Source organism: Coptis chinensis, chromosome 4 (genome assembly GCF_015680905.1).
Source record: "Coptis chinensis isolate HL-2020 chromosome 4, ASM1568090v1, whole genome shotgun sequence".
Classification (NCBI taxonomy): Eukaryota; Viridiplantae; Streptophyta; class Magnoliopsida; order Ranunculales; family Ranunculaceae; genus Coptis; species Coptis chinensis.
In genome coordinates, this window is record NC_141459.1 from 17968849 (window position 1) to 17981993 (window position 13145).

The 13145-nt window shown below is 36.2% G+C and overlaps 1 pseudogene; it reads left to right on the forward strand.

Moving 5' to 3' along the window:
- The first annotated feature begins 315 nt into the window (after window positions 1–315).
- LOC147502302 (SEC12-like protein 1 pseudogene) lies at window positions 316–4885 on the forward strand (annotated as a pseudogene).
- Window positions 4886–13145: the final 8260 nt, after the last annotated feature.

Sequence of the window (13145 nt, forward strand, 5' to 3'; positions counted from 1 at the left end):
ACAATGACATAGCAGTCTCTTGGTACTTTTGGTAGTAAGCAGAGCATGTGGTCTGTGGCAATGATCCATGCAGATATGGGTACACGGACAAAAGGTAGGATAGAATGGTAATTGCATAAATTAAGTTATTAAAAAAACAAAAAAAAAAGAATCAATTCTAACCGCCATTGGGAGTGGCGGGTGGAAAATCATAATTGAATTCTGTGCGCCATTGTGAGTGGCGTGTAAGTTATTATTTGAATTAAATCACATTCCTACCCGCCGCCTCTGATGTCTGAGACTAATTTAGATTTTTTTGATTGCCCGCCATTGGCAATGGCGTACAGAGCATACGCTATAACGTTAAAATTGACTGCAAAAATAGAGAAATTTATAAAGATAGCGTTGGCGGTATAACGTTTTAACGTACTATTGGATCACATTTTACGTTAAATTTGGTGTTTTGCCCACCATTGGACTTAGCATAAGAGAAATCGTACCAGTCTGAAAGCATAAAGTCGTTGTACAATTACAACAAGGGAAACAGGAAACAGCAATGCAGATTCTTATGTTGAATACTTGAATATGGACAAGTAACATGTAAGAAAAGTACCATAACGCGTTGTTTTGCTTTAATAGTTTAAAGTAATAAGAACATTTCTTGCATGCATTTCCAAGAACCAATTGTGAATAGAAATCTTCAGTAGACGTGTTGATTAGTATCGACTAGGATGACTTATTCACAGTACTCTAACTTGGCATTTGAGATATAATAAACGAATTGTTATAGCTAATTAATATGATCCACGCTTAGACCTTGAAATATATATACTAGGGGTGGGAATTTGGCCCTAACTATCGTAACAGTCCGACCCTAAGCCCTCATATACTTTATGGCAGGATTGACCGGCTAAGGTTCTGAAAGATAGGCCCGACCTTAATTCAACTCTTATTAGCCTGACCATAATTAAGCCCTAGTTATACTTTCATTATAAATGCATATACCATAGATGTCCAACTTCTTGTTAAATATTTCTATTTAAAATAATATTGTCATTTGTAATTTATCATTTACTAAGTATATAGCCGCCCCACGATTAATCAGATCAAATTAGGCCCAAAAGAACCCCAACCAACCGAATGATAAAAGCCCAGTCCTATTAAAGCGACCATTGTTGACCAAATCAACAATGATCCAATACTCTTTCAAATTAACATTTTAAATTGCGTATATCCTATAAGACTTTAGATCTGCTATGTCATAATTTGTAATAAACATTGTAGCTGCCGAATGGGGCCCTATGGGCCCCACACCAAGCCTTTTTATTAGATAGATTATAATAACTTGTCCTATATAAGAAAAATGTGTAAACCTAATTGTTTCTATCTCACAACTCACAATCTAACCTAGCCTCCAAGAAGAATAATGAGCAGTAGCCTAATGAAAAATAAGTTGACATCAGTAAAAACATATTCCAAACTCTTATTTGTCTTTGGACTTTTCAATATTAATTATAATTTTTGGTGAGGTTTGAGTACAATGAAGAACAAATTAATGTCAGTGAAAACTCATTCCAAAATGTGTCGTGTGCATTTTAACTGTAATTTTGAAATACAAGTGTGAGTCTCTATGTACTCCGGTTCATTAGATTATGGACGTGCATTTTAAGTTGTTGGACTTATCAGTGATTATTACTATATTGGTTGTTATTCAAATTTCAAAGTGGTGGGACTATGAGTTTGCATATCTTTGTAAATATAAATTAAATGAGTTTTAAATAAACTGATGCAATAAAAAGAAGAAAACATAGAGGCCCGACTCTAAAGCCCTTAAAGAGGGTAGGGTATGGGCTTGAGATTTAGACTTATGACCCGACCCGACCCGACCTTAATATCTGAATGGCTTTAGCCCAGCTCATTTCCCACCCCAACTGTGGAGTGTGGATTAAGCAAAATTAAGATCAGATTTCAAGAATTAATCAATTATTGTTATTTCTTGTGATAACATTTTTTTTAATGCCAAATTTAAGTATGTCGCCGGTCTATAGTCAACCCTAACTAGAACACATATTGTGTAGACTATAGAGTAGCATAGAAGTGTCAAGAACAACTTAACTGTCACGCCCCAAATTTCATAATGACTGGATACCAAAGACACGTGGCCTCTATAGTCACTACAAAACTCGGGACGTGATACAGACCAACCAAGCAAAACCCAAACTATACAAATACAGAAAAATCCTACAAAATTTTCGACAGAGTTTCCTCTGTATTTTCGACATTTGATAAACTTAAAACCCTGTCATAACCTAGAAATCATAACAATATATAACTCATTCCTCAACCTAGCTAGTTAACCGTTTTGACAAATACCAGAATAATTAAGTAACTCTTATGCCTCGAGACAATTTAGTTCCTTCCCTCGGAATGCATTAGTTTCTCTAGCGCGTCTAAAATCTACTAAAAACATTGTATAACTTACATCAAGACTGTTAGTTCCTCTATGCAATATGAAGCGTCCTTTTATCAAAGTTAACCAACAATAAAATAAATTTACCTTGTTCAAAATCGTCACATGATAATCCACTCCTATAAGAAGGTTAGTATGCTTAGCATCTTGCAAAACATATTTTAAACGAGTAAAACTAGCTAACATATATAATAATTTAAACTTATCTACATAGTCTAAAATCATTATAATATAACACACAAATATCCTTAGCCACAACTACGATAGTCACCTCTACACACTGCTGTGACTGACACATATATCCATATGTGTCTCCTCGCATAACCAATCCTCACTCTAAGTAACATGCAAACAACCGTCTCAGTCGGGATATCAACTCAAGCCCACAGAACACTGAGAAGGCTGGATCTTTGCGTTTGCGCACTATATCATATCTCTCGCCTACTCTTGAGGTCGAGGATTAAAACAACCACTCTTTGGGCTAACATGGGCTATACCTATCCACCTTAGTGATCAGCCAATGAATTTTTCTAACACCGTGTACCTTGAACATAACGAGGAATTTTAACAGGCATTCTCATTAATCCCTAGCCCTATATATATATATATTAAAATAACAAAATCAGGAGTCGTGGCGGACTAGGGACAACACACAACATACAAATTTATCTTATATATAAGATATATAAAAGTTCACAATTTATAACATGCCATTAAGCAATCCACCAATAATTAAAATTCTCAATGAACCAAATAATTATATCACAACAAAATAAAATGAAGCCAATATATGTACCGATACCATTTCAAGCCTTTTTAGGGTATACTTACAATAACCATTTATCAATACACAATCCAAGCTTCATCCATTTCAATTCTTGTATCCTCTTCGGAGCCCCTGAGTTCCCGTGGTAACACTACCACCAAATAAATATTAAATTTCCACAAAATCCAAACGTGATCATCATCTCATATAAATACATTACCACATGACCACTGGTTAGTTTAAACAATTCAAAAGAATACAACAATAATATTATTTAACCCCTACGTACATCAAGACGACTAGTTCCTCTTACTTTCTGAGACTCGCAGGATAGTTTATCCTTTAAGTAAAGGCATATAGTTTCTTGACTCGTACGTAAGACACAAATTCATATACGGATACGACAACCATCACACATATATCAGTCGTAAAAACTAAAAATATAATATATATATATATATATATATATATATATATATATATATATATATATATATATATATATATATATATATACATACACCCACTCTTAAGCGGATGTACTTAAACGGACTTTATCTAAATATTGAAATTTCACGAAATAAAATCCACAGTCTTTCAAAACCCAAAATCTCTCTCGATCTCTCTCTCTCTTATTCTCTCTCCCATCTCTTTCGTTAGAACATTCCTCTCTCCCTCCTAGCACTCTCTTTCTCTTTATATCTCCTGTTTTTCTCTGTTTCTCTCCTTCTCATCTTATAGCAAGTCCTAAACAAAAAAAGAGAAGCACAACACAAGTTTTATCGCCATTGTGATAGGAGAGTCGCGAATTTTTATCTTGCTACCGCACAGTAACATTACATATGTGATCATTTACTAAATTGTATGTGCTCGTTGTCATTTCCTTAACTATTATGTTTATTATAAGTTATGTCATCTCTTAATGCAACATCACTAATAAATCATCACAACAAATGATAGTTTGTACATGAAGGCCAAAACAATAATAAAGCACTTAGCATAAAATATATTGGTGGGATGCCCAAAGTGTAGGTGTTTGAATGACCATTGGTGGGGAGGATGGGCATCTCGGGAAATTTTGAATGGCCAAGCCCACATTATTCTTCTTGACGTGCTTAAAAGAACACAAATCATCGAGACATTGATTTTAGCCTAGACCACGAGTTCTTAGCTTCACCTCTCTTGGCGGTTCTACACGTATGGAAGATAGATGATGGTGTTCCATTGACATCTTTGACTCGCAACTTTCGGATGAGAAGATTGAATGTTGTCGTTTCTTAAAGGATGGGAGCAAGCCATTCCTATTTTGCACCGCTCAAAAGGGTGACAAAGTAGTAAGTGCAGTTTGGGATATCAATACTTGGAACAGAATTGGGCACAAGAGGCTACTTAGAAAGCCCGCCGCTATCCTATCCATCCACCGATGGGAAATATCTTGCATTGGGTAGCAAAGATGGTGATTTATTTGTTGTTGAAGTAAAGAAGATGGAAATCTCCCATGTAGTAAGAGGCTTCACCCCGGTACTTGCATATCATCACTTGAATTTTGTCCCTAGTGAAAGACTAATGCTTTCCACTTCTAGTCAATGGGGGAGGCATGGTGACCAAATTAAGTGTACCTGTGACCGAAAGAGTGGCAGATTTATATGGTGTTTGTTGGGACTCTTTAAAGGCGTCGGCTATCTTGTTTTATATTTTCTTCGAATTTAGACTCATTTTGAAATTTCCCTCTTGGACATCAATCTACTAGACCCAAGTTTGAAGTCGTTTTTGTTGATCTCCATTCAGGAGGATCGAATGTTTGGGGCCCTTTGGACCTTTAGATATCGACATTAAACAAAGATTGAAACTATTGCCGCTGATCCCCGTTTTCAAGTGGATCCGAATTATCGCGTGTCGGTGGGTGGTTAGATTTTTAGATTTGTAACATTTACACAACTTACGGGGCTAATGTTTGATTTTAGGATCCGTAACTTGGATGTGAGGACGAGTTATGGTATAAAAAGATATCTTCTTTGCATGGAGGGGAAAAAAAAGTGTAGGTGTTTGACGCGTCCATGTCATATGGCTACCACATGAGCAAATGGATGTTTGCATCATTACCCCTGGATCAGGAAGAGCTCGTCTTTGTGATAGGTCCGCGAAACGAGTGTGGTGCTGTCTTGGTGCTTCTTACATGATATTCAATTTTACAGATAAAAAACTATCGCTGTATTAGCTTTACATATTGGTCCTCTCATTTTCGGTCATGTAATTATTCTATTCCTACATTGTTTTATGCATTGCTTGTCGATGTCGACAATTTTTTTTATAATTTCAATTGTTCTGTTATTCCGCTTATTCAAACTTGGGTTTGTTATATATTTTTTTTCTAGGCTATATTGAGATGGAAAATGAGGATTTCGAAATTGAGAGTGGGAGTGTATGTGGGAAACCCAATCACATTTACAATCCCCAAGTATCATATGATACCAAACCTAGAAAAGAACAGGAGTTTGAATCACTTGATGATGTCTACAGTTTCTACAATAATTATGCCAAAGCCGCTGGATTCAGTGTTCGTAGTTGGTCTGAAAGGAAGAAAGATGGTGAATGTGTAAGAAAGGAATATGTGTGTTACAAGCAAGGAAAAAGTTCAGAAATAGCGGACGTTGATACAAAAAGGCGTCGGGGCAATGTAAAAGAAGATTGTAAAGCAAAGTTGCCGCGGACGGTCAAACTCGTACATTTGTTGTTATTCTATTTGTTGAAGGGCATTCTCACCCGTTGTCGACCCCGCGAAGAGTACATCTTCTAAGATCTCACCGTGGTGTTTCCAGTGCCCAAAAATGTTTAACACAACAACTTGGCATGGTAAACATACCACAACATCAGCAGTTCAGTCTTCTTGGAGTTCAGTCAGGAGGGATAGAAAATATTGGTTTCACACAGAAAGATTTAAATAACCAAGAAAGGGACAAGCGTAATAAGATGAAAGGCCATGATGGAGATATGTTTTATGAGTTTTTAGAATTGGAACAAGGGAGGAATCCTTCTTTCATTTTTAAAATTGAGACAAACGATGAACAGAGAGAATTACACGTTGTTTTGGTCGATGCAACCTCGAGACGAGCATACAAATTTTATGGAGATGTGGTTATCTTTGATACTACCTACAACACTAATCGATATGGCTTGATTCTTGCAATCACTGTTTGGGGTTAATAATCATGGTCAGACAGTTGTTTTTGCTTGTTCATTTTTATGTGATGAGACCACAGAATCATTTATTTGGTTGTTCAACCAATTTTTAGAAGCTATGCCAGGCAATCCCCCAAAGATGATTATTACAGATCAAGATCCAGCAATGACAAAAGCCATTTCTCAAACTCTTCCAACCACTTTTCACAGGTTTTTATTTATTTATTTATTTTTATAATTAATTTGCAGATGTTTTTTTTTATTTGTTTTACATGCTAAAGTTTTGGGTACTCTGTCAACAGGTATTGCAGTTGGCACATACTGATGAAATTTTCGATGAAAATAGATTCAGTTATATATAGTAAGTACTACACTGAGTTTTCAAACTGCATTTGGGGATCTGAGATGAAAGATGAGTTTGACTTGAAGTGGAATGGTATTCTTCAGAAGAGTGGTTTACATGAGAACAAGTGGTTGGAGTCGATGTACGAAATCCGATCACAATGGGTGCCCGCACATGTGAATCACATCTTCTCTGCAGGTATGTCAAGTAGTCAACGAGCGGAAAGCGCTCATTCATTTTTCAAAATGTATGTTTCAAAAGAAAATTCTTTGGTAGATTTTATGGTTCAGTTTGGTAGGGGACTTGTGCGCCAACGTCATGAAGAATTAATGGCAGATAACAAAGATATGATTGAGAAACCAAAAATGAAAATGCCCCATAGCTTTTTGGTACACATGGTTGATGTTTATACACATGAGTTATTCTTTAAATTTCAAGATGAGTTATGGGAGAGCTTGAATTATAGATTTGTACTTGTTAGTGAGAATGAGAAGTGTTAGCGTTTATAAGGTTCATAGAAAAATGGCGGCCGAAAAGTCTAGAGTCTTGGGAAATTTCTTATCAAAAGATTTAGATTTTGCTTCATGCACTTGTAAAAAGTTTGAGAGCTTAGGGGTCCCTTTGTAGGCATATTTTAGCTTATTTGAATAAGATGCATGATTTTGATAAGTTGTCAATCAATACATTTTGAAGAGATGGTGTAAAACCGCAAAGTCGGGGGCAGTCATTGATGATGGTGGAATGGAGGTTCAAGATGATAAATTATACATCATGAAGCCGGAATGAATTGATTCAAATGTCAACACTTGTAGTTGATAAATCCCTCGAAAGTGAAGAAGCAACTAAAGTGTTTACAGATGCTTTAAGTGGTGCACTTGAAAAAATTAATAAGTTGGTTGGTTGTGATACAAGTGTAGCAACACCACATGAGAAAAGTAGTCAAAGCGTTTGGTTGTGATACAAGTGTAGGAGTTTCGAGAGCAAAGAGTTCTAATTTGGCAATTAATTATCATGAACCGAGTCAAGCAAGACCAAAAGGATGTGGAAAAAGACTTAAAGGAGATAAAGAGAAAGCACTCAAAAGGCACAAAAATATAAAAGGAGACGGTGCAATGGATGTAATATGGTTGGAGTGTCACACGATAAAAGGAATTGTCCGAGCTTAAAAAGAAGGGTAAAGAAGAGCTAAACAATGAAGAAGAGCTAAACAATGGGTAAGAAATGCAAAATTTTACTTTCTTTCTTTTTATTCCTATTAGAGTATTCACAAATTCTTTTCTTATGTTAATTGACTTGCAGTGAAAAAAAACTTGCTTGTACCGACAAGGACGCTAACTTACTCTACCACAGATGATGATTCTTATTCATCTTCGGGTAAATATACATTTTTAATTATTTTTTTATATGTATGCTTATTGTATTTTCATAGCTTTGAATATTCATATGTTTTTGCTGTAGGAATGTCACTTGATTAAAAAAAGTTGCACATAATTAGATTTTGAAGGTCGCATTGCAAAGGTTACTGCCATTTCCTGGGTACTTTAGGTTTGGATTATATGGAGGGGTGTATGTCAGAGAACAGATGTGGAATTGTGGAATAGGGGAGGATCATAAGAGATCCTGATGGCAGAGTAGTGTTAGCTTACACTAGAGCTAGTGGTCCAAGGTCTGTCATATATCGTGAACTTCCGTCTCATGAGGGTGTCGGGCTACAACCACCGGAAGGTGGAAGTGGCGTTGGATTCTATGAGGGCTGTTAACATCTTGAAGAAACAAGAAAGGGAATTATAGGACTGCAGACTGCTCATGCGTTACATATTGCTGTTAACATTTTTTTATTTTTTGTAATCCAATGTATTTACTGCAAACATTTCAACCATTTTATACTTGTATAGTTGCAGCGCCATTTTGGGTATTTGGAACGTCTTAATTATTCAATCGATCCCTATGGAGACGCCTGTGTTTCCAGCAGCGCAAGGTCAATTTTTCTCAATCGCCTGATGACATACTCTGTATTCTGTACTTAAATGTGTACAAAGACAATTTGGAAAGCTGTCATGATCATGGTTCGTAGTCTCATAGGCCTGACAAAGTTGTATTACAATTTTGTCACAACAACTACGCAAGACCGAGTATCATACCTGTCCATTTTTGTTATCATCCTTTCCTTCCACACTGTGTTTCTCATAAAAATATCATGTGGTTTGACATACAAGTTGCAAACTGTTATCTGGTGAAAGAAAAGTGTGAATGAAATGATGGTTTTAATTGACAACAAGAATCTTAACATACTGACGAACTCCCCAATTCAACCCAAACCAAACCAATTTGCGTACATGAAATTCTGTAGAGAAATAATAATAGAAGAATACCCTTTGATTCCTGGGGCATAACCATGTTTAAGAGGAAAAGGTAGAAAAAGAAAAAGGAAACTAAACCAAAAATAAAACAAACAATTTTCCAGGACTAAGGAAGTTAAGTTGTCCTTCATCCATTTGCTACCAGTGCATCATTAGAAGCACTTCCTATTAACAATTGATGGCCCGTGATTCATCATACTTTCGGCTTTTGCAATCCACATCCGCAAAGAAATTCAACATTTACTAGTAAAACACCGCCCACCAAGAGCTGTGATGTAAAATGAAAGAGGCGATTACCTTTGGAAAGTCTTTGAGAGATGCCAAAATAGAACCTCCAATCCACACGCTGTACTTCCTCTCAGGAGGAGCCACAACCTTGATCTTCATGCTGCTTGGAGCAACGCCAATCCAAGCACACTCGAGCTTTTCCTGTTAGACCATCAGTAACTGTTACTTCAATCGTTTCCTTCTGAACTTCAGATCGATAACTAAGACATTACACTGCTAAACCATAGACATAACATAGAGAGAATGACACAAGCAATCGATTTAGTTGCTTACCAGTTGTCCGACCACCGGCATAAAGAGAAACAACAGCCTGGATAGCAACATACATGGCAAGAGCATTGAAAGTCTCAAACATGATTTGGGTCATCTTTCCACTAATAATGTTTGATTATCAATCAAAACAAATTACAGGAACCCCACCTCCATGCAGCATTCAACCATATTCTGGCTGAAATGCCGGTATAGTCTAGCACATGTCCAACTATCACATATGTTGCTAGTTGACACTCTTATGAAAGTCCCAATTCACCCTCAACCTTCTGATAAGTGACTCAACATTATACTTCTATAATCACTAATCCAGATTACCAGGAAAAGGAAAAAAAGCTTGATCCCACATTCCCACTTCTCTAAATATGCTATTCTAGATGATCATAGCCATACAATATTGAATATTTGGAGATTAACAAAAGCTCAAATAATGTTTAAAGTGTAAGTGGGCAATATATTTTAATGTCCCATATTTAAAAATGAGGTAAACTTAACAATCTTAGGCTCTAAGCTCGGTGAAATCCAATAGATTTTCACGATCCACAAATGCTAGTACAGTTAGAAGAAAATCAAGGGACAACAGCACATGATCATTTTTGTTTTCTTTATAGTGGATGGGGATTAATGTAAACTGATGTCATTACAATTATATTTGTCTTCCCTCCACCAATCTCTCACTCAGACCCATAAGCTAGCTAAGCTTCCTCCTAGATTTGAGAGAGTGAGAGATGGCAGTTCTTGGGATCACAAAGTGCCAACTGTTTTGTACAGTCAAGTTACTAGTCTTGCTTCAAATCAAAGTCATTTCCTACCAATACAAAGTTGGAGATTTAGATGCTTGGGGCATTCCCACTTCAGCCAATAAAAATGTCTACACTATTTGGCCCAAGAAACATAACTTCCAGCTTGGAGATTCACCATGTAAGTTCTCACTCTTTAGCTACTCCTAAGAGAATCAGCAAATACTAAGGGACAAAGATACCACATTGAGTTCACACAAACAACCAGAGCACTGAGACTATCTTCTGAACTACGGATTGCCAGACATTGTAATAAATTTGACGAGTGTATTAATCGGGGATAAAAAAAATGATAGGCAAATACGACCTAATTGAAATTGATCAATGAGAATGATGTGTTTCCATTCACCCAAGGAAGCAGACCCTTTGAAAAACACGATCTCTTGCCGACTCACAACTGGTTCTGGAATCATATTCAGAAGCAATATTACACAGCAATAAAGCAAAAAGCATACCTTCAAATTGTTGAAATGATTGATATTAATCTTGATGATGCTACTTCTGTGAATTTACTCCTATCAACCATCAGTTATGCTGACAACAAATTTGAAGGTTTCTGCAAAGTAAGAAATGCACTAGAAATAGTTAAGAAATCAATACTTAAGGATAGGATCAGCAACACCAAGTTTCCGCCAAAGGTAAGTGGTTTCACATTGGAAAGTGCCGGAGATTGTTTGGTCAAGTACTGATTTCCCACTCTTAGTGCCATGTGATTTGATTGTCAGGTGTTCGGAAACTGCTAATTGTGCAATAATTCTTGCAAGCGGATCTCCAATTTCTGCAAACGGCTGATACACACTGGCAATCGATGAAATCAAGGTGCCATAGAATGTCCTGTTGGAGTAATGAGAAGGCTTACTTCATGGAAAAAGTTGTACCGTTTCGTATATGCATAATTGACACTAAAATACACAAGATCAGTTGAACTAGCAAAATATTTCAAAAGCAACTGCAGGCTCAAGTTCAGGGGAGCAATAACCAACTTAAGCCTCCAATGGTTCCAGACGGTAAAAGAAGACAGAAAATCATAACTAGTGATTGATACATACACTTCAAAAAGGCGGAGAGAATTTTGGGAGTGCTCTTGGGAAACCACCTATCATGTTGTTTTCAGCTAAGAATCATAGAAAGGAAACGGATTTGGTGGCTTCGGTTGTATTTCACCTCGAGCATCTTCACCACACTCGCTCATGTCGTCTATTTTGGTGCTTTAGTTGAGTACACCATAACGCAATAACTTTACATAATTTCTCTACATTTGCTTTATCTTTTTCGCCGATACTACATTCCTATAATAATTTGGTTTTTTTTTGGGTAAAACCACTATATATCCTTTGCTTCTTTTACGATTGTAGGTTTCAGTTGGAGTGAAGATGGAAGAAGAGAAGTTAGTTTATGTGGAAAGAGATGGGATAGAGAATAAGAGAGAGAGAGATCGAGAGAGAGATTTTGGGTTTTGAAAGACCGTGGATTTTATTTCGTGAAATTTCAATATTTAGATAAAGTCCGTTTAAGTACATCCGCTTAAGAGCGGGGCTGTATATATATATATATATATATATATATATATATATATAGGGGTAGGTTCCGTTTACAACACTTTTTATACAACGTTTTATACAATACCCCTTAAAAATATGAATTAAGCCTTGATTCCTTGTAGATATGATCTCCACAAAAATGCAGCTCATTTGAAAATTCATAATCATGAGAAATATTGTTCTCAACCTATGAATTTTTATCAACGGTCCAGAAATATCAATTTTGTAACTTTTTTTTGGCAAACTTAGAAATGTTCAAAGGACCCAATTTTTTGTGGAGATCATATCCATGGTGAGAACATCTTATCTACAAAATATTAGCTCTTAAAACATCTTGAAGGGTCCGGTGGGAGGTATTGTATAAAACGTTGTATAAAAAGTGTTGTAAACGGAACCTACTCCATATATATATATATATATACTATAACGACTGCACCTTCAACTAAGACTGCCTACGTATCTAATCTTTTAAGATTAGAATCAAGCCTTATGTAGTTCTTACATAACTATTTTCGGTCCCGCCATAGCTACTAATCCCTACCAAAACTATAGCTAGTTACTAATAAAATCATTATCGATTTCTCAACGTAGAAATGTAGCAGTAAGCTTAGGTAAAACTATGATAATTGCACAACACTAATACACATATTATCACCGTTCTAACCAAAATATAGTTACGCAAGAAATCAAATAATAATTTAATTAAATAGTTATGAATTTTCAATTTTCACTGCTAAATATGAAGTTTAAGGAAGAACAATTTACATACCAATTCTAAGCTTCCAATTATCATAAAACTAAGATGAGACGGCTGAATGTACCTCTCATTCACTTGAACAAAGATAGCATATATCCAAAAATAGGCTCTTCCCTGCAATATATCTCCTAGCTGCCCTTTTCATTCTAAATAAAGTTTGTGCCTAACTATAACTGTATATGTTGGGTGTTATCCCTCACATGAGAAATATTGGAAAAACCAAGGAGCTATTGTTTTTGGGTAAAAAACAGGTACTGTTCGTGTGAAGAGAAGAAGAAGCCAAGACGCCGAAGTTGGCCTTGCCCAAAGGGCCATTACTGCCCCGCCCTGAGAAAATAAGATTTTTTTTTCCTTTTGCGAAAACATGTTACCGGAAGTTGATAGAAGGAGG